Here is a 22479-nt window from a genome sequence, read left to right as displayed (position 1 = left end):
GCTCCATCTTCACAAAAGGACTGTTTGCACTATTGCAGTCACTTTGTTTGCACCAGGATAACTGTGATTATTTATTATCTATCAATCTTTTGCATTTACTGTATCTTTTTAATTTATAGTATTTTTTTACAAAGTACCTGTTTGGCTGCAGCAAGTAAAATTTTTGGTGCCTATGTATATTGTGCAATTTGTATGACAATAAAACAGTTATCGCTATAACAGGTGTCTGCCAGGAGATGGCTCTTGTAGACTCCTCCACGTGTGAAAATCTCTACTCAATGGAACAATGCAAAAATAAAATTGCATTGCGTGATATTCAGAATGAGCTGTCCATCACTGAAAACACTTACATTGCGCCACCTCAGTGACTAAACTTATTGCTCTCATAGTTGCTGCAGGTGGACATGAAAGGAATTATTATGCATCATCCATTTTCCCTACTGTGTAACTGTGATGGTACTTGTTTGGAGGATGGAGAGGGTTACATGGTTCTTGTTGCAGATTATGATTTTGCCGGCTCCCTATAGACAGTGTCTCCCTATCAGGATGCCCCTTGCCGCATGTGAATCAAAGCTCCTTCCTCTGTTCAACTGGGACCAAGCAATGCAATCCAAATTATAACCTTCCCCTTCTTCCTGTTTCTACTGTTCTTCAGGCTCCTGAAGCTTTAGGTTTCCTTGCTCCTCTTCCTCAAGCACCAACTACAGTCAATATCATACAATGAAGTTGTATCTATGCCTGGCACCCCCACTACATGATGGCTGATGGAAGTAAGGGAATTTCATCTTGAGGAGGACATTAATTTTACACTAATATCTTGGTTCTCTAGAAGATCTCATTGCTTTGATATTCAGGTGATGTGTTGAAGAGTGCAGTAATACAAGTGGCCAGGGAAGCGGCAGGTAGCCTTGACTCCCAGCCAGATGCTGAAAATGTCCAGCAACGCAGACTCCCTCAGGACGACGGAGTCATATGTGCTTCATGGAAATATTGCTTTTAACATTAAGAAATTCTTCTTGTGATCCACAGTGACAAGAAAACCTGAAGAATGGAAACTTCTATTCATAGAATGTTCCAGGTGATTAAGAGACATTCTTAAGGGCATGTTAGTATGAGTTTGCACTCGTGGGAAGTAAGTCAAATGGAAAATTCACTAACCAAAAAGCCACTAATTGGCAGACAGGTAGTACTAGAATTCATGTCAATTGACTTCATGCGTAAGAAGAAACTAACCGTGGTAATAGAAGTGAAACAGAATGATTGATAATGGATGGGAGATGGAAGAGATTATATTTAAGCAGTTCAGTACAACATAGCATGTAATATTAGGCACTATAGCCCATACATTTTAAGATATTATTTGTGGCAAATGAATTTAAAAATGGACTGTGGTGCTTGCCTGCACATTTGCTGAATGAGTTTTGCCAATCACTATATATTTCATATGTTAGCTGTGCAGCTAACATTGGGAAGAAATAAAAACTTGCATTCATATTACACTTTTTAAATGTCTGACAGAGAATACTAAAGTGGCTTGTAACTAATGAAGTATTTTTGATGCAGGAAATAGGACAGCCAACTTCAAGCTGCCGAATACAGTGATGCGACAATGCCCAGAATATCTGCTTGAGAAATACTGATGAGGTATTTTAACTGGCCGAAAAACCTGAAATAAGAATGAAAAAAATAAAAGCTGTCTTTTTTGACTGGAAATCTGTAACAAGAGGTATATCACAGGGATCAGTGGTGGGACCATTGTTATTTATAATACATGTATGTAACTGAGTAGGATGAAAGTGTAGTGGTCTGATTTGGGAATTTGTAGGCAATTTGAAAATTAGTGGAGTAGATGTTTAAAGGTGCAGCACAAAATAAATCAACTGGAAAGTTGGGTGGAGCAGTGGAAGATGGAATTACATCCAGAGAACTGTGAGTGATTTGCTCTGAAAGATCAAATTCTGGTAGGATATATAAAGTAAATGGCAGAGACATTACGAGCGTGATGGACAGACAGACCTTAGTGTGCAAGTCAATATAGAACCACATAACATTACAGAACAGAAACAGGCCTCTCTGGCCCTTCTAGTCTGTGCTGAACCTTTTTTTTTTGCCTAGTCCCACTGGCATACATCCAATCCATAGCCCTCCATACCCGTCCCATCCATGTACCTGACCAAATTCTTCTTAAATGTTAAAACTGAGCCCACATTTACCACTTCATCTGGCAGCACATTCCACACTCCCACCACTCTCTGTTTGAAGAAGTTCCCCCTAATGTTCCCCTTTCACTCTTAACCCATGCCCTCTGGTTTGTATCTCACCTACCCAAGTGCAAACAGCCTATGTATATTTACTCTGTCTATCCCCCTCATAATTTTAAATACCTCTTTCAAATTTCCCCTCATTCTTCTCTTCTATGCTACAGGGAATAATGCCCTAACCTGTTTAACCTTTCCCTGTAACGCAGTTCCTGAAGTCTGGCCAACATTCTAGTAAATCTTCTCTGTACTCTTTCTATCTTATTGATATCTTTCCTGAAGTTAGGTACACAATTCACCAAATTTAGCCTCACCAATGATTGCATTTGGAGGGCACATGTTTATTATGAGATTGAGGAGCTGAGGGAGTACATTTTTATACACACTGCCCAAAGAGATGGTAGAAGCAGATACAATTACAATATGTAAAAAGCACAGAGACAGGCATTTGGATAGGAAAGGAATTGAGGGAAATGGGCCTAATGTGGGAAAATAGGCAATTAGCATAGACCTCTCAATTCCACCATCCTCTTCCTTTCTCTCAGTTCCTTCTTCTCCATCATATCTGCTCTGAAGATGTTCTTATAGTCCTGATCATACAAAATGTCCTCTTTCTTCCAAAAATGTGACTTCCCATCCACCACCATCAGCTCAGCCCTTAATTTCATCTCCTCCATTTCCTGCTCATCTGCCCTGGCCCCCTTTTCCCCTAGACAAAACAAAAACAGGATTCCACGTCCTCATCTACCATCCCACCAGCCTCCACATCTAACACATTATCCTCTGTACTTTCTGTCACCAACAACATGATGCCACCACCAGATGCATCTTCCCTTCTAGTTCCTTCCCTGCCTTACATAGGAGCCATTCCCTCCGAGAATCCCTCATCTTCTCATTCCTTCCCATTAATTACCCCCTTGGCAGCTTCCCCTGTGGCTGCAAGAAATGCCACACTTATGCCCATATCTTCACTCAACACCCAAAACAGTCCTTCCAAGTGAAGCAACATTTCACGTGTATCAGCTGGGGTCATATACTGCATTCGATGCTGCCGTTGTGGCCTTCTCTACATCAGAGAATCTGGATGCAGATGGGGAGAACAGCGACAAGGATCTCCCAATGGCTAACCATTTCAATTCTGCACCTTACTCTGTGAGCTCTCCACCTCCTTCCCTCTCCTTTCACAGAGCCACCCCTTCCCCTTGTTTGCTGGTCTGCCCCCCTCCCTTATTGACCTATTACCTTCTGCCTGTAGGCCTGTGCTCCTCCCCCCACCATTTTGTATTGGTACCTCCCTACATTTTGCTAATTCTTTGATGAAAGGGCCAAGCTTGAAACTTTTGTTATGTATCTTTATCTTTACGATATAAAGTCTACTGGTTGGCTTGCTGAGTTTCTTCAGTATAGTGTTTTTACTTCAATCACGGTATCTGCAAACTTCCACATTTTGCTCTAAGCATAGACAGGACAAGGTGGAGCATGAGAGTCAGTTTCTGTGCTGTACAATTTTATGATGATATGATGAAGTTCACACTTCAGAGAAATGTTTGTTTCTTTTCCCCCATCATCTATGTTGCTTTCACTAGTTTAGTTTTCTTGCGCTTCCAGACAGCTGATTTTCAATGGAGGATTACTATGGTTAAGGAGAAGTTGATTTGTCTACCTGTTTATATATTATCAGTTCTTTAATGGAGTGAAGTTATTAAGATAACAACTGAAAGGAAAATTTGCCAAAGTTTGGAAATGAGGTATTTAAACTCATACACAAGGGGTTAAACTACAGCAGTTAATTAATAACATTTTGAGATTAATCCTTAATTCTAGCCTTGGCTAAGATTGAAGAAATAAAGATTAAGATGAAAACCAAAGAGAAGACTGTTGCTGTTCAAGGCTAAATTGGGGACATTTCATTCTTCACTGTTCAATGTAACCAATCCAACACGAGGGAATCATTACATTCTTTGTGTGTGGTTTGTGATAAGTATGGTAACTCTCATTTCTAGGTATGCCAGTAAAAAAAAAATACTCTGTGCATTGAATATTTAGATAAATACGATCCTTGAAAAACATATAATCTGTTAGGCTATTCAGAGAAAATGCAATTGAATCTAGGTTCATGTGCTTGGTCTGGTCACAGTGAAGACAACTCTGTCACATAAAGTATGGTAAAGAAAACCATTAGCTTTTTGATACAATCACTCTGAAGAGCCTTCTACTTATTAGAAAGGCCATTGAAAATCAGTGATCAGTGGCTTGCTCAAAACGCCATTGTCAAGAGTAGACAGCATATAAACATAAATATGGGAAGGAGAATAAGGAGCAGGAAAGGTAAAGGAAGCAAAAAAAGGTGGCAGCATAAATGGTTACAGAGAAAAAGTGCACAATCATACAGATAATTTTGGAAATCAGGAAAGAACCCAGGTCTCCAAAGCTGCGAGACAACAGTTCTACAAGCTGAACTACCATTCCACACTGGTAGAGCTCTGTGCTCCCTGCTGATTTGACCAGCCAGCCAAAGTGGTTAGTATGAGGTGCTTATCGAGAAGCCAGCATGAAAGAAGTGATTAGCAGATGTGGGCTAATCCTCACACTTGTTTCCAGCAGCTATCCAGCTCATTATAATTCAAGCATGGCCAACATGACTAAAATCTGAGCCTGTAGATTCAAGGATAGCAATGGAGCAGGTCGTAAACTGCTTCCTGAACAGAAAACATGAATTAGGGATTAACAGTAGGCTGAAAATATTATGGTGCTATAATTATTTTCATCAGATTATCCAGCATCAACCACTGTTTACATCTGATATAAATTTGGACAGGAATTGGAAAGAGTGTTCAAAATTTATGGACTACAAATTGAGAAGAATAGTCAGAACTGAGGAAGATTGTAACAATATACCTAAAGTATTAATAAACATTCAAAATGGATGTACCATTGAATAGATATACAAGAGATGTTACAGCTTGATAGAGCCTGTTGTGATTAACTGGGTCCATTGGAGACTGAAAGCTGCTATGCAAAATATATTTATTCATCATGACAAACAAACATTCTCTTTGAGACCCCTTTGGTAGTCTCCTTACTTGTACAAAAATAGGCAAGTCAGTTCCTCCTTGCTCCATACCCTTCATCAATTCCTTTATCAAGCCAGGATCATGCTCTCCTGTTATTTCCCTTTTTGCAGATCTTATTTGAGTTTTGATGCCAAAAAGCCCAGGCTGCCCATATTCATGTTGGTTAAACTGATGAACTACCTCTGGAGCTTCAATTGGCATCTGCAGCTCCCTCAAGATATGAGGCCTGAGGCCCATGTTTGAATGAGCCTCAAGCTTCTGGAACATACACTTTATGTGTCGTCGTCGTGCATTCACAAAACAGGTCTGAATAAATGTCCAGCCATAGTCTCCTGAAAGAAGTAATGAAAGAAAAAAACCATAGAGTAAATTCACTGGCTAATTTACAATTTATCAGCTATAAATAGAACTTTTCATTGAAGGGTTTAGAGAAATTCAGACTTAAATTGGATATTTTTGCAGATGAATAGATCAGATATTTTAGCCCTCAAATTAGATTGCTTCTAAATAGTGGGACTACATTTCTGTTGAACGCTAACCCACACATATTGCTGTAGACTAGTTGTGAAATTGGATTGTGACTGGTATGACCATGTCCAAGTATCATTTTTGGGGCCTCCATCTTGGTAGTACACTGGTTATGATATTTAGCAACTCAGTATCTCCCACTTTCCGTGCAACTCCTTAACTTTGCGACCCCACGGGGAACACTTCACTGAGCCACAGTGCTGCTGGGCATGTATGTTTGTCTGCAGTGCATCAGTGCAAATGGCTAAATGGGAGATGGCATAAGCAATATTGCATGACCTCCCAACTTCCAGAAACCGACCAACCAACTCATGAATAAAGTGGAGTGCCGGAAGAATCGAGAGAACCATTTGAAGCAAGAAGGAATTCTGCTCTAACAGTCGGATCACCGATGTAAGAGTCTGCTGCACCGCATATTAACCAGAGATGAACTTACGTACACAGATACTTGTCCTACTATTGCAGCTACTTCACATCTCTGCATATTTTGACTTTTTCAATATAGTCATCACACACATAATCATAATTGAACTGTGAAGTTATGCCATTACAGCACTTTGATTTTAATTTTCCCTTCTATCCTGATTTGGCCTACAGAGGGTTATGCTTCATTATGTTCTTTAATGGTACATCCATTTTGAATGCCTATTAATGACAGTACTCACTGAGTGCTGTTGAGTTGGAAATACTAGGATTTAGGTACTGCACTGATGAAGAATCAATGATATATTTCCATGACAGAATGGTAACGTGTATGTTTCTGCTTTCCTTGCTTGTTGGTGGTGGGTGATATTGTCAAAGTAGACTGGGCAGGTAAATGAAGAGCATTTTGTAGATGACAGACTGTGAACCTGCAGTAGAGGCAATAAATGTTTAGGTTAGTCGATGGGGTGTCAATCCAATGGGCTATTTCATAGGATGTTGAGCTTCTTGAAAGTTGTTGGTAATGTCAGATGTGGAAAATATTCCTATGCATATTCAACTTGTTTTTAAATAGTAGAAATGCCTTGAAGTGTCAAGAAGTAATTGCAGTATTCCTAGCCGATGACTTGTTCCTATGGGCACAATATTTATGTGGCTCATTCCCCTGAATTATGGTCAATGGTAGATATCAGTGATACAGGATCACTGATGGTAGGGCCAAGGATAGATAGTTATGCTTTACTTTGCTGGAGATGATCATTGCTTTGTCATGAAAATTACTCACCATTCATTTCCCCATTCGTTAATATTATTCATGTCTTGTCTTCTACGGACCTGGTCTACTTTGTTGCTGAGAAGTTGCAAATAGAATTGATCAGCATGTGATTACCATTTGCTTTTAGTTCCAGATTACCAGCGGCTGCAGTGTTCTCCACCTCCCAGTGGCTGCATTGTTTCTTTATTTTCTCCTTTCTGTATGTATAGCACAGGAGAAGCTGAAAAATGTGTGCCCCCCAATTAAGGTACGAGAAAACTATGGGAATGTACGAGAAAACTATTTGAAGGTACGAGAAAACTATGGCAAGCAGGGTGAAAACTAATCCAAAAGAGTTCTACAAATATGTTAATGATAAGAGGAAAGCTAGAGACAAAATTGGTCCCTTAGAAAATCAGAGTGGAAAACTGTGTGTGGAACCTAGAGAAATGGGGGAGATATTGAACAGTTTTTTTTCTTCGGTATTCACTAAGAGAAGGATATTGGGAGATGTGGGATAAAAAAAGCAAATTGGGTAAATATGGGGAATATAGAGATTACAAAAGGTGTAGTTTTAAGGCTTTTGAAGAATATAAAGGTGGATAAGTCTCCGGGACCAGACGGGATCTTCCCCAGGACATTGAGAGAAGTGAAGGAGGAAATAGCAGAGGCTCTGGCGGTAATTTTTCAAATGTCATTAGATATGGGGATAGTGCCGGAGGATTGGCGCATTGCGCATGTAGTTCCGTTATTTAAAAAGGGTTCAAGGAGGAAGCCTGGCAACTATCGGCCTGTAAGTTTGACGTCTGTGGTAGGTAAATTAATGGAGAAAATTCTTAGAGATAGTACTTATAAACATCTGGATAGACAGGGTCTGATCAGGAGCACTCAACATGGATTTGTGGGAGGAAGGTCATGTTTGACCAATCTGATTGAATTTTTTGAAGAGGTGACTAGGAATGTGGATGAGGGTAGCGCAGTGGATGTTGTCTATATGGACTTCAGTAAGGCCTTCGATAAGGTACCACATGGAAGGTTAGTTAGGAAGGTGCAGTCTTTAGGTATAAATTTTGAGATAGTCAAATGGATTGAACATTGGCTGAAAGGGAGAGGCCAGAGAGTGGTAGTGGATAATTGTCTGTCAGGTTGGAGGCCGGTGACCAGTGGTGTGCCTCAAGGATCTGTATTGGGCCCATTGTTGTTCGTTATATACATTAATGATCTAGATGATGGGGTGGTGAATTGGATTAGTAAATATGCAGACGATACTAAGATAGGTGGAATAGTGGATAATGAAGAAGGTTTTCAAGGATTGCAGAGGGATTTGGGCTGCTTAGAAAAGTGGGCTGAAAAATGGCAGATGGAATTTAATGCTGATAAGTGTGAGGTGCTTCATTTTGGTAAGAAGAATCAGAATAGGACATATGTGGTAAATGGGAGAGCATTGAGGAATACAGAAGAGCAGAAAGATTTAGGAGTGACGGTACATCGTTCCCTGAAGGTAGAAACTCACGTGAATAGGGTGGTGAAGAAGGCTTTTAGTATGCTGGCCTTTATCAATCATTGCATGGAATATAGGAGTTGGGAGGTGATGTTGAGATTGTATAAGACGTTGGTGCGGCCTAATTTGGAGTTCTGTGTGCAGTTCTGGTCGCCTAATTATAGGAAGGATATAAACAGAGTGGAGAGAGTGCAGAGAAGGTTTACCAGAATGTTGCCTGGGTTTAAGCATCTGGAGTATGGGGAGAGATTGGACAGATTGGGTCTTTATTCTTTGGAGCGTAGAAGGTTGAGAGGGGATTTGATAGAAGTATTTAAGATTATGAAAGGGATAGACAGAATGGATGTGGATAGACTATTTCCGTTAAGAGGAGGAAAGATTAAAACAAGAGGACATGAGTTAAGAATTAAGGGGCAGAGGTTTAGAGGTAACATGAGGGGGAACTTCTTTACTCAGAGAGTGGTAGCTGTGTGGAATGATCTTCCGGGAGAAATAGTGGCGGCGGAGTCAATTGTATTATTTAAGAAAAGGTTGGACAGGTATATGGATGAGAAGAAGATGGAGGGTTATGGGCATTGTGCAGGGAGGTGGGATTAGAAAGGGGTGTTTGGTTCGGTGTGGACTAGAAGGGCCTAATGGCCTGTTTACGTGCTGTAATTGTTATGTTATGTTATGTTATGTTATAAACCCAAATTAACCTATATCCCCTTATGTTATGGAAGGTCAGAGGAATTGGAGCACTTGATGAAAACCCACAGAGACAAGGGAATAATGTATAAACACCCTCCCAACAGCATCAGATTCGAACTCTGGTCGCTGGCACTATATAATAGTTTTCCACTAACATCTACGTTAACCATGCTGTCCGTACCTCTACAGACATGTCTTCTTTAATTGATAAGCTTTGCCATTTTCTCTTCACCAACACTTTCACTATTTACATCGTTTTTTGTCTCCTTCATATGACAGACACTCTCTCTTCACTCTGAATTAAAACTTACCTAACATTAAAGAAAGGTCATCAATCTGAAACTCTGATTTTCTTTCCATTGATGGTGCCTGACTTGTCAAGTATTTCCAGCACTTTCTAATTTATTTCAGATTGCCAGCCCTTGTAATATTTATATATTGTCCTGGTTGTTATAAAGTAGCAGGATGTCTACTGTATGTACAGGAAAGTGTGAAGAGATGCACCATTCACTGATAATTCTTTGAATATATTTTAAAACCGCTATCCTGTTTATATATTGAATAATATTTCTGAAGATAGTTATTCATTGTTAATTTCTGGATAATGTCAGCTGACTTTGCCCATGAATGAAGGAGATATGAAATACAAAAAAAATACTGAAACTTTACATCTAAAACATCTGTCCAGGTCAAATAATATTTGGGAAGAAATAAACATGGGTAACTATTCACGTGAAACAAACCTGTTCAGGATGCTGATCTTTCATGAGAACGAAGAATTAATTCTGATGGAAGATGATCAACCAGAATCACTAACTCTGCTTTGCTTTCTAATGAAAGCTCAACAAACTAAAATATTTGGTGGTAAAACACAGGATTCTGTTGACACCATGGTTAAGTGAAAAAACACACAAATGCTGGAGAAACTCAACAGGTCAAACAGTTCCTTTATGTAGTAAAGGTAAAGATACATCACCAATGTTTCAGGCCCTTCATCAAGGTGTGGGGGAACATGAGAGATGTCTGAACAAAAGAGGGAAGGGGGGGCGAGGGGTTGATGAGGGTGGGAGATGATAGGTGGAGGGGGAGGGAGGACCACAGGTAGGGGGAGGAGTCAAGGATAGGTAGAGAGAGAAAGGAAGTAGGAATGCGAATAACTAGTTAAAGTAGGGGATGGAGGAAAAGGCAAGCAGATTATGGAATACAGTGAACTCAGTGTTCATTCCCTGGGGTTGGAGAGTGCCCAGATGAAAAATGAGGTGTTGGGTTGTGTGAAAGGCCATGCACAGACATGTGTGCTTGAGAATATGACTCAGAATTGAAATGGTTGGATAAAGGGAGATCGCTTTTGTTGTAGATGGAGAGGAGGTGCTGGGCGAAGAGATCTCCTAATCTGCGATCGGTCTCTCTGATGTAGAGAAGGCCACAGAGGGTGCACCGGATGCAGTAAAGGAGTTCTTTAGGGGTACAGATGAAGTGTTGCTTCACCTGAAAGGTCTGTTTTGGACCTCGGACCATGGTGATGGAGGAGGTGTGGGTGCAGGTATAACCCTTCTATGACCACAGAGCAAGGTGCTGGGGGGTTTCAATGGGTGGGGAGGGAAGAGGGCACAAGGGAGTCATGGAGGGAGCAGTCCCTAAGGAAGGCTGAGAGGGGAGGAGAATAAAAAATATGTCTGGTAGTGCCGTCCTGTAGTATGTGCTGGAAATTCTGGTGGATAATGTGCTGGATGCAGAGGCTGGTGGGATGGTAGGTGAGGTTGAGGGGAATTCTTTGTATTTTTGTTTCTAAGGGCAGAGGGGGCTAGGACAGATGAGCAGGGAATAGAGAAGATGTGGGTGAGGTCCAAGTTAATAGTGGTGGAGGGGAAGCCATGTTTGTGGAAGAAGGCAGACATTGCAGAGGCTCTGGACTGGAAGACCTCATCTTGGGAGCATATGCAGCAGAGAGAGAGAAATTGAGAGAAAGGGCTGGAGTCCTTGCAGGGGAAAAGGTGTGAGGAAGTGCAGTCCAGATAGTTGTGGGAGTTAGAGGGTTTGTAATGAATGTCAGTGAAGAGTCTGTCTCCTGAGATGAAGACAGAGGGATCCAGAAAAGGGAAAGTGTGATCAGAGATTGACCAGATGAGTGTGAGATCAGGGTGGAAATTGGCTGCAAAATTGATGAAATTGACGAGCTTATCAAGGGAGAATGAGGCCCCCCAGATGTAGTCGTCGATGTACTGGAGGAAGAGTTTGGGGCTTGTAGCATGTTTTGCTCCACAAAACCCACAAACTGCCAGGCATAGCTGGGACCCATGTGGGTACCCATGGCTACTCCTTTAAACTGGAGGTAGTTGGATGAGTTAAAGGAAAAATTGTTAAGGGTGAGGACAAGTTGTGCCAGGTGGAGAAGGGTGGTGGTAGAATGTGACTGCTCAGTTCTGAAGTCCAGGAAAAAGTGAAGTGCTTTACGGCTGTGGGGAATGAAGGTGTAAAGGGATTGGACATCCATTGTGAAGATGAGGGGGTCTGGTTCGGGGAATCTGAAGTCTTGGAGGAGGTGGAGGGTGTGTAAAGTGTCCCGGAGGTAGGTGGGGAGGGATTGAACTAGGGGAGAAAAGATGGAGTCAAGTTAGGATATAATTAATATAAAAGACAAGGAGTTAAATGTGAATTTAAACAGATTCCAAAAACAATTTATCAAGATCGCATTAGCGGGAGCTAAAAAATGCCTAATGATAATTTGAAAAATGGAAACACCCCGGAAAATACAGCAGTGGTTCACAGAAATGAACAAATGTGTTCCATTAGAGAAAATTACTTATAACTTAAGAGACAATTATGCACAATACGAACAAATTTGGGACCCATATATAAAATTTATTGATAATCGCAACCTTGGGCCTCCAGCTCTTAACTCTTAATGAGAAATAGAATACGTAAGGAAAAAGTGAATCACACACGCTCCCTCTTCTTGTTTTTTTATTTTCTCAATTTTTTTCGGTTCTGTTTTCTCTCTATAGTTATTGGGGGGTGGAAGGGAGGGGGGGTTGGGGAGAAAATGAAAAAAAGTCACGAAGTATATATACGTAGAAAGTTTGTGTACATATTGTTAGAGATCGGTTATATTGTAACATATTAAATATTTTTTTTATAATTTAAAAAAGGTAGGATGAAACTAATTTCGTGGGGCAAGAGCAAGAAGAGACAATTTGTCTGCTCAGATGGTTAAGTTTATGTATCTTGGGTAGAAGGTAGAAACAGGCAGAGTGAGGATGGGAGACAATGAGGCTGGTAGCCGTGAGGAGGAGGTGCCCAGAGTCGATAAGGTGAGAGATGGTGTTGGAGATGGTGGCTTGATGGGTGATGGTGGGGTCCTGTGTGAGGGGTTGATAGGAGGTGGTGTCTGAGAGCATTTGACTGGCCTCAGCCAGGTAGAGATCAGTGCGCCAGACTACAACAGCACCACCCCTGTCTGAGGCTTTGATAGTGAGGTTAGGGTTGTTGCAGAGAGAGTGGAGGGTGAAGCAGTTTGAGGAGGTGAGGTTGGAGTAGGAGAGAGAGGTAGTGAAGTTGAGGCGGTTGATGTCCTGGCAGCAGTTGGCCAGGAGGTGTCCAGGAGGAGGAAGAGGTCTTGAAGCAGGAGAAGGGGTCTTGGGGGGGTGTTGCAAAGTTGCAACCAAAGTAATGGGTTTTCCAGGAGGAGGAAGAGGTCTTGAAGCTTTTCCAGGGGGAGGAAGAGGTTGTGAAGCTGAAACATTTACTCTGTTTTTCTTCTTGGATAATCCCTGCTCAGTTGACAGTGCAGACTTTGCTTTCACTACAGAAAATCCAAAATCCTTTTTGTTCACCCAAAACAATGTGCCCCCATTTCTCCTTTGTTTTGATTGCAAGGACATAAATAAATTAAGATGAGGAAAAGCCTCAAATTATTTCTGCCCATTGAGAGCAAGGCAGAAAAGTAAATTTGACTGCTTAATGAGGCAAGGAACATAATTGGACCTATGTTAATTTGATCTTGTGCTCTCTGATACATGATTTATCTTCAACTGGATAAACTCAACATTCTTTGCTGAGCTTACTTCAACAAAATAGGCAACAAAAAGACCTACTGTACTCAAAATAGGCAAATTTCTCTAGTTTCCTGCCAGTGCCTCGCATTTGGCACACTGATACCTATGAACAATTCATAAAAAGAGATTAAGTGTATTATTCTTCCCTCACATCAAAACAAAGTCCATACTTCTTTACATGGAATGGACAATACATTTTCCAGGTATCATAATGTACAAAGACATCTTGTCAGCAGTATTAGTAATATATAACTAGATGGGGCAATCTTAATACCTCACTTGCTTATTGGCTGTTAGACAGAGATTCTCACCAGTAATTACTTATACTTGACCAGGCACTTATTCTTGATGTCTCAGTTTTAGGCACTCTTGCCAATATTTCTGACCTGAGTGTTGAAGCACATCAAATATCGACAGCTTTTCTCTACTTCACACATAATTTTTAAATTTTATTTTGAAAATGGACACAGAGACCACTAGTTTTTGCTATTGTTTGAAGTTTTAATTCTCTAATAGTGAAACACTGCTGCAGATGTAATTCATGTGTTTTTGGAAACATAAGTCAAATGCAAATAAGAGGCTAATTTCATGGTTTACAACAGTGGTGGTGAAAAGTGAAGCTTATAATCACATTCCACATATTTACCAGTACAACTTTACAACACTCAGAATAGATCAGAAGTGCCTAAAATTGCAATTTAGTTGTGATTTCATAGAAAAGAATAACATTACTACTATTAAAAAGAACATCTGCCATATTTTGCATGTTGCTTACATTTAAATGAAGACCTCTCAGTGACCACTTTCCCAGCCCTTTGCAGGCATGTTCCTTGTTTTTTTTTCTGACTACAGTGGTGAGAGAACATGGAACAGGTAACATTATATCACAGTACAGGCCCTTCGGCACACAATGTTTGCCAACCAATATGTACCTACAAAAAAGATCTAAACCCTTCCTACCAACTAACTCTCCATTGTTCTTTCATCCATATGCCTATCTAAGAATCTGTTCAATGGCCCTGCTGTTCCAGCCTCCACCATGATCCCTGGCAAGGCGTTCCAGGCACTTACAACTTACCCCCTAATATTTTCCCTAAATTTTCCTCCCTTTACAGTGTACATATGTCCTCTGGTGCTTGCTACTGTTGCCCTGGGAAACAGGCACTGGCTGTCCACCATATCTATAGCTCTCATAATTCTTTAGACCTCTATTAAATCTATAAAGTCTCCTCTCATTCTTCTTCACTCCAAAGCCAAAAGTCCTTGCTCTGATAGCTTTGTCTCATAAGGCATATTTTCTAATCCAGGCAACATCCTAGTAAATCTCCTCTGCACCCTCTCCATAGCTTCCACATCCTTCCTGTAATGAGGTGAAGTCTCAGCAGATATTATAGACCTGCAACATTTCCTCTTACACTGAATTCCCCAACTACTGAAGCCTAGCCCATAGGCCTTCTTAACTCTCCCATCAATCTGCATGGTAACCTTAAGAGATCTATGGATATGGACCCCATGGTCCCTCTGTTCTTTCACACTGTTAAGTATCTTACCATTAACCATGTAGTCTGGCTTTAAGTTTATCTTCCAAAATACATCAGCTCACACTTCTCTGGATTCAATTCCCTCTGGAACTTTTCTGCCTAACTCTGCATGCTGTCTATATTCTGTTGGTAATCTATGTGATGCTACATCAATAATCACAAAAGTCTGAAGTTGTGAAACTGACTTTTATTAACTATAGACTGGAACAGCCATCAACCTCATTGACTGATTAAGGCAGGCTAGAATAGGAAGCATGCAAAGGACTATGGATAGGTTCAGTCTTGAGAGACGTGTCAAGCCGGCAGCAGCCAGTCATATCATAACAGTGGTTTACCACGTTCACCCCTCCTTTTTAAGAAGCAGCCAACGGGGTTGGAAGAGAAGAAAATGAAACAATATACATATGTACATTTTACAGATTAAGTCTATCGGGGGGGAGGGGGGTCTCCTTTGCAACAATGAATGACATGGTGATGGTTAGAGAGCTGCCGTAGTGCCATGAGCTGCTTGTGGGGTTGGCCTGTCATTACCGATTACTGTTCTTTGGTGGAGGCAGGGATAAGGGAGTGTGGTGCTGGAGCATCATGGGTGACAACAGTGGCCAGGGACGGTGACTTGTCAGCCACAGGTTCAGGGACCCGTAAGGTAGCAGTGGGAGGGAGTGTCTGTTGGTGGTCAGTGGTGGTCAGAGGGGCGCCCAATGGCACCAGATCCAGGATAGAGACCATGTCCTCACGCCAATCAGTGAAGACAATGTAGGCACACTGGGGGTTTGTATGGAGAAGGTGGATCCTCTTGACCAGTGGATCAGACTTAGATTGCGTAGTGTGGTTTTGGAGCAGGATTAGTCCAGGAGAGGTAAGCCAGACAGGCAGTGTAGTTCCTGATGCAGACTTCCTCTGGAAAGCAAACATACATTCATGAGGTGTGTTGTTGGTGGCTGTACATAAAAGTGACCAGACAAAGTGAAGTCTGAGAGTACTTTTTGCTATTGGGAGATAGGGACCTCAGTCCCAGGAGGATAGTTTTCAAGACAGTGGCATTCTCCCTTTCCACTTGCCCATTCCCTCTAGTGTTGTAGCTGGTGGTCATACTCATGGTGATGCTCCTGGCCAGCAGGTACTGCTGCAGCCCATCACTCATGAATGAGGTCCCTCAGTCACTGTGGATGAAGCCAAGGCACCCAAAGAGTGTGAAGATATTGTGGAGGACCTTGATAACTAGCCTTGGCCATGTCCAGGCATGGGATGGTGAAAGGGGAATGGGAGTATTTGTTGATGATTGTAATAAAGTAGACATTCCAGTTGGAGGAGCGGAAAGGCCCCTTGAAATCAATGCTTAGGCATTCAAAGGGAGAGGTAGCTTTGATCAGGTGCGTCGGTAGAATTGCGGTTTGTATTCGGCGCAGACCTAGCAGCTTTTTGTTATTGTCTGGACTTCCTCAATGGAGTATGGTAGGTTTTGAGCTTTAATAAAATGGAAAAACCTGGTAACTCCGGAGTGACAAACATTATTATGGAGGATCTGCAGTCTGTCTATTTGGACACTGGCACAAGTCCCACGCTATAGAGTGTCCGGGGGCTTGTTAAGTTTGCCAGCCAGATAGAGGATGTTGTAGTTGTAAGTGGACAGTTCAATTCTCCACCTGAGGATCTTATAATTCTTAATTTTTCCCCCCTCTGCTTATTATTAAACATGAATGCGACTGCTCGATGGTCCATGAGGATGGTGAATCGTTTACCCGTGAGGTAGTGACTCCAGTGGCATACTGCCTGCATGATGGCCTGGACCTTCTTTTTGATTGATGAGTGGCAGACTTCAGGGCCTTGGAGGATGTGTGAAAAGAAGGCGACAGGTCTGTCTGCTTCGTTGAGTGTGGCAGCCAGGGCAAAGTTGGACGCATTGCTCTCCACTTGGAATGGTGTGGACTCGTTTATAGCATGCATGGTTGCCTTGCTGATGTCATCCTTGATACGATCAAATGCAGCTTGGGTCTCTGCTGACAGGGGAAATGTGGTGGCTTTGACCAATGGGCAAACTTGTCTGCATTGTTGGGAACGTATTGAGCATAATATGAGAAGAAACCTAGGCATTTCTTCAATGTTTTGAGAGTTTTTGGAGAGGTAGCTTCAGCAACGGATGTATGTGGTCAAGGTTGAGGCCAACTATGCCGTTCTTGACCACGCAGCTGCAGATGGCTGGTCGTGCTGTCCGGAACACACATTTATCCATGTTATAAATAAGGTTCAGGAGTTTTGCTGTCTAGAGGAATTTATGGAGATTTGCATCCTGATCTTGCAGGTTGTGGCCGCAGATAGTCACATTATCAAGGTATGGGAAGGTGGTCTACAGCTTATAGTGGTCCACCATGTGGTCCATCTTCCGCTGGAAAATGGGACCAGGAAGGAATGGTAGAGATGGGTGTCAGCCTTGAATGCAGTATTCTGGTGGACCACCGGGTGGATCGGGAGATTGTGGAACACCAACTTCAGATTGATCGTGGAGAATACCTGATATTGCGCAATCTGGTTGACCATATCAGATATGCGGGGAAGTGGGAACAAATCGAGCTGCATGTAGTGGCTGATAGTCTGGCTGTAATCTATGACCATCCCATTCTTTTCTCCATTCTTGACCACAACCACCTGGGTCCTCTAAGAGCTATTGTTGGCCTTTGTGATGCCTTCACCCAACAAATACTAAAGCTCAGACTTAATTAATGTCTTGTCTGTGGCACAGTATCGTCTGCTCTGGTAGCCACCGGCTTACAGTTGGGGGTGAAGTTGGCAAACAGCGGTGGGGGGGCGGGGTGAGTGACATTGAGAGTTGAGAGGCTGCAGGTCACACGGAGAGGACCATTTGTAAACTCTTTGTTGCAAATGGTGAGGGAGGGATGGGGGCCCATCAAATTTCAATGTAACTTGCTGAAGTTGGCACTGAAAGTCCAGTCCCAGTAGAAAGGGGGAACCGAGTTGTAGTATGACGAGCAGCGTGAAATGTTTGTAAACTATTCCTTCAATGGTCAGGGTCACTACACTGCTGTATGGGATTTGGATGCAAGTGATATCTTGTGTTTGGCGGGTCATTCATTGAGCAATAGGCAGTTAGCAGTATTGGGTGAATAAAACTTTCTGAACTCCAGCTATCAAATAAACAGTTCGCAATGCGCCCATTTACCTGGACTTCCATCATGGATCTGGCGAGTTTGTGTGGTGCTTCTTGGTTCAGGATGATGAACACCAGTATAGACTCGCTGTCTGAGTCCGATGGGTGCTCACGATCCCAAGATGGCTGCCCTTGCTGTTCCCCCATAGTGTCATAGGCCTGAGAAGATAGTGTTTTCCATGCTGTCCAAAATGGCAGCCACCATGTCTCACACATGGCGTGGTTGGTTCACAGAGGAGATGGTGCTGATCAACCTGTCCGGAGTGCCGACTGCCTGCATGTGGCACTGTTAGGTTTTGCAGATGGTTTGGACTGGCAGATTTTGGCATAATGTCCTTTTTTTCAGCACATAGTGCATGGTGCCTCCCTGTGTGCTTACCCTGCCCACAAAGTAACATTTGGGTTGATCACCAACAATGGCACCCGAGGTTAGGTCACTAGAGGAGTGGAATGATGTCACCAACCAGTCACTCACAGCATGGAATGATACCGTCATTGCAAGAGAGTGCCACCCCTGGTGACCAAGAGGTGGCCAAGTAATTATCTGAGTTTTAGAGGGCTATCTCTAGTGTCTCTGTCAGTTCAACCACCCTCTGAAGATCTAGTGCCTTTTGTTCCATGAGTCTCTCTCTGTCTTATGTAACCGGAACAGATGCCGGCCACGAAAGCAACCCAGGTGAGGTCCTCAGAATTCTGGGTGGCCATCACTGCCTTGCATAGTTTACGGAGGGGCCGCAAGTTCCCCCTGCCTGACTCACTGGGTTGTTGCTTTCTGATGGTTGGGGGGTGCCTGGCGTAGACCTCAGTTTTCCTCCTGCAACACTGGGCTTTCAGTATCCCCATGGCCTCCATATATGAGCTGGCATCATTTATCATTGGGAATACCAGGGATCGAACCCGCGAGAAGAGGAGCTTCAGTTAGTTTTCATCCATGGTGATAAAACCTGCAGCCATTGTCAGAAAGTCTTCTAAACAGTGTAGCCAGAGTTCAAACACATTCTGGGCATCAGATGATCAGGGTCTATGTTGAGCTTCTCGGGTTTCAGGTACTGCTCAATTTTTCTTGAAAATTTATAGTTAATAAAATTGATGCACCATCAATAATCACAAAAGAGTGAAGTTGTGAAACTGATTGGCTTTTTATTAATTATAGACTGGAACAGCCACCAACCTCATTGACTGATCAAGGCAAAGTGAAATGGGGAGCAGGCAAAGAGCTATGGTAGGATCAGTCTCAGGAGGTGTGTCCAGCCATCAGTGGCAAAACTTACTGACCCATCCCTCAGCTTCTTTGTCCAGGTCATAAATTTAAAAAAAAACAGAGGTTCCGGAACAGATCCCTGTGAAATTCCACTAGTTACTGACCTCCAGGCAAGATACTTTCTGCCCACTGCTACTTTCTGCTTTCAACAGGCAAACTAATTCTGAATCCACACAGCCAAGGTTCCATGGATCCCATGCCTTATGACATTCTGAACGAGTCTCCCAAAACTTTTCTGACCTCTAACATAAGGAAAATATGACGTTGCATTGGCATGCACATAGCTGCCATTGAATTTTTTTGTTTTAAAGCTTGATAACTTTTGAAGATGTTGGCATGACTGTTGTCTTTAGGGAACGTGGCATGATTTCCATGAATGTGACATCATGGTGGGAGTAAGTGGGTCTCCATTTTTCTCTGCCATGAGTGAGAGGGAGATGAATCTGGTGCAGTTCTTATACTGAATTAGGCAAGGGTTGTTACTTAAAGAGATATTTATTTGGTTTAAAAATGGAAAATATTTGGCCTGATGTACTTGCTTGCTGACCTTTATCCTGCTAAGCTTGCAAGTAAGCATATTCAGATGATGAGAGCACAGAGACAGTTGAACAAGCTGAGCAATGATAAGTGGTAAGTGACATAATCTGATTACTCACAGGCCTCAGGCAAAAATGTTGCAATTGGCTTTTTGGCAGGAATATCCAATAAGGATGACAAATACTCCTGGAAAATGCCAGCTTTCTATTTGCACTATATATGTGGGTATGTCCCATGTGGGACATCTATAGAATTGAAATCATCTATAATGGATAGAAAATATATGTATATATAAAGAGGCTCTTTCAATTTTGAAAACATCTGGAACAGGTTATAAAATGAAAGCTTTTCAAATAATTTAGACATTATGTGGAGTTACAGGTATGTTATATTAATAAATATATAATATATTAGTCACCCAACTTTTAATGGGAATATGTAAAGTACAGAGATATAAGGCAGCATAATTATTACTTGATGATTATTACTGTTGCCATATAATTTGTCATGGGTGTTCAAAACTAATGCTGGAGGCAAAAATGAAGAGATTAACTGTTATGGCTGTGCTAGGGGATGAATGATTCCTGTGGGACCAAATACATCCTCAATGTCTAAGCTCTAATAAGCTTTATTTTACAATGGTGGTTGTGTACTCAGAAACACGAAGAGAGATCATAGTAGTTCTTCCGAGGACACAATCAAGTCAGTGGGAGCCAGTAAGTCTGTCACTTATATATTCCAGATACATAACCATGTTGAGGAACTTTGGGGGGCATCCAAGGCGCTCTAGTATTTGCCAAAGCCCTTTCCTGCTCATGGTGTCGAAGGCTTTGGTGAGGTCAACAAAGGTGATGTAGAGTCCTTTGTTTTGTTCTCTGCACTTTTCTTGGAGCTGTGCAATAAATACCTGCAGTTTGGTTACTTTTTGTGCAGACAAGTGACCAAGCACACTCTGCTGAGAGAAGGCACACAATGTTGTCACCATGGACAAACCATATGGGAGAACATGTATTCAAATAGACATACATTTCTGATTTCATTATATTATTTTCCAAAATCGTCCACAAATGACCCCTCAAAGGAATTTTACGTGACTTATCGTTCCTCTATGCAATCCCAGCTGCAGCCTTCTGTCAGTCAGTTAGAAACTAATTACATTCAGTGGAACAAGCGCACTAATCCCTCATTATTTTCCATGTGCTAGCTCAGTGCTGCACAGCTTTCCTCATCCCTGTGTGCCTACAAATGAATATATCAGGTCAGGTAATAAATGAAACGACAAAATTAAAAGGAAACATGGCATGGACATTGATAGAAATCTGTTAGCACGTGGGGATTTAGGGGGTGGTGGTTGGGTGGGGAGATCAGACAAGTTTTTATTTTCATTTACCTTATTTCTTGTTTCCAACTCTCAGTCCTGACATAATATTTATGAACAACTTATTTACACATTATTCGTAAGATAAAAGAACAATTATTAACTGATTCCCTTTGTAAAATAATGAACACAAGGTCTTGACCTGAAATGTTGACCACCCCGTTGTCTCTACAGATGCTGTTTGACCTGCTGTTCTTCCAATGGTTTACTTTTTGTTGAGATTCCAGCATCTGCAGTGTCTCCAAGCTCATTATCTGTCTTTCATCTCTTTTCACCTTGAATAACCATTGACTTTAATCAAGACTGAAAATGCCATCCAGAAAGCATTCCATACTTTATGCAAGTGAATAACTTTACCAACAGTTAGCAAAGTGTCTTTGAACTAGTTGTCCATTAGTTTATGTAACTTAATCTGAAACTAAACATGGACACATGTTGCGTATCTTGTGGGAAGCTGGGTTTTATTTTAACTCATTCATGAGATGGTATCACTTGAAGGACAGCAGTATTGCCCACTCATATTCATCCTCAAGGAAGCGGTAGCAAGCTGATGTTGCAGCATTGAAATTTGTCTGAAGATTCCTGAGCCTGGAGTCTCAGGATTAAAAGCTTGATGATATATTTCTAATTCTGGACAGTACTTTTGAGTACTTGTATAAAAGTTTAAAATAAAATATTTCTGTTAGTCAAAATTATAAAACCCAAGAATGCCTGAGTTGTTCACATTACAGATGATCTGCAGGTAAAATGGAGGGTTGATGTTGCTTTGCAGTTTCTGCCTTTGATCTTGTAGTTATTGGAGGACACCAGTATGGGACATGCTACCAGAGGATCATTAATGATCCCTATTACAATCACAGTAGATTGGTTGTAGCACGACTAAAGATTAAATGGACAGGGTTTAAGTGGTTTATCTGCTCTTGTAACTTGCGTATTTACTGCAGGCTAAAATTAAATCACATCTTGTATTTATAATACTGTAGCAATAGGTCTTTCTTACATTGAGTCCATGCTAGATCCCACAGAAGCAACACTGTGAATGTTATTTTCCCTCTTCTCTTTTTCCCGAATACCCTGCAACATTTCCCCATTAGAAATGCCTATGAAATCTCCCTTGGTTCTTGTTGCTATTAAGCCAGACTAAGGAATAATTTACAGTAGCCAATTAACCCTGCCGGTTCATCTTTTGGATGTGAAACAAAATTCAGTTACAGAGAAAGCATATACCAGGAATTGAACCCAGATCCATTGAGCTATAAAGCAGCAATGCTAATATTCTGGTTTGATGCCCAGAAATGAAACTCATATGCCCA

At 41.7% G+C, this 22479-nt stretch overlaps 1 long non-coding RNA gene across 3 annotated transcripts in view; it reads left to right on the top strand.

Annotated features, from left to right (window-relative positions):
• LOC138756245 (uncharacterized) overlaps positions 1 to 22479 on the top strand; it is a 165865-nt gene that overhangs the window by 86872 nt on the left and 56514 nt on the right. For all 3 annotated transcript variants that reach the window (XR_011352901.1, XR_011352899.1, XR_011352900.1), the window contains 2 exons: positions 1030 to 1078; positions 1564 to 1644. This is a non-coding gene — a long non-coding RNA (uncharacterized lncRNA). The remainder of the gene's footprint in view (positions 1 to 1029; positions 1079 to 1563; positions 1645 to 22479) is intronic.

This window comes from Narcine bancroftii, chromosome 3 (genome assembly GCF_036971445.1).
Source record: "Narcine bancroftii isolate sNarBan1 chromosome 3, sNarBan1.hap1, whole genome shotgun sequence".
Taxonomy (NCBI): domain Eukaryota; kingdom Metazoa; phylum Chordata; class Chondrichthyes; order Torpediniformes; family Narcinidae; genus Narcine; species Narcine bancroftii.
The sequence above is the reverse complement of the archived record's forward strand: the minus strand, read 5'-3'. Positions and strand labels throughout refer to the sequence as shown.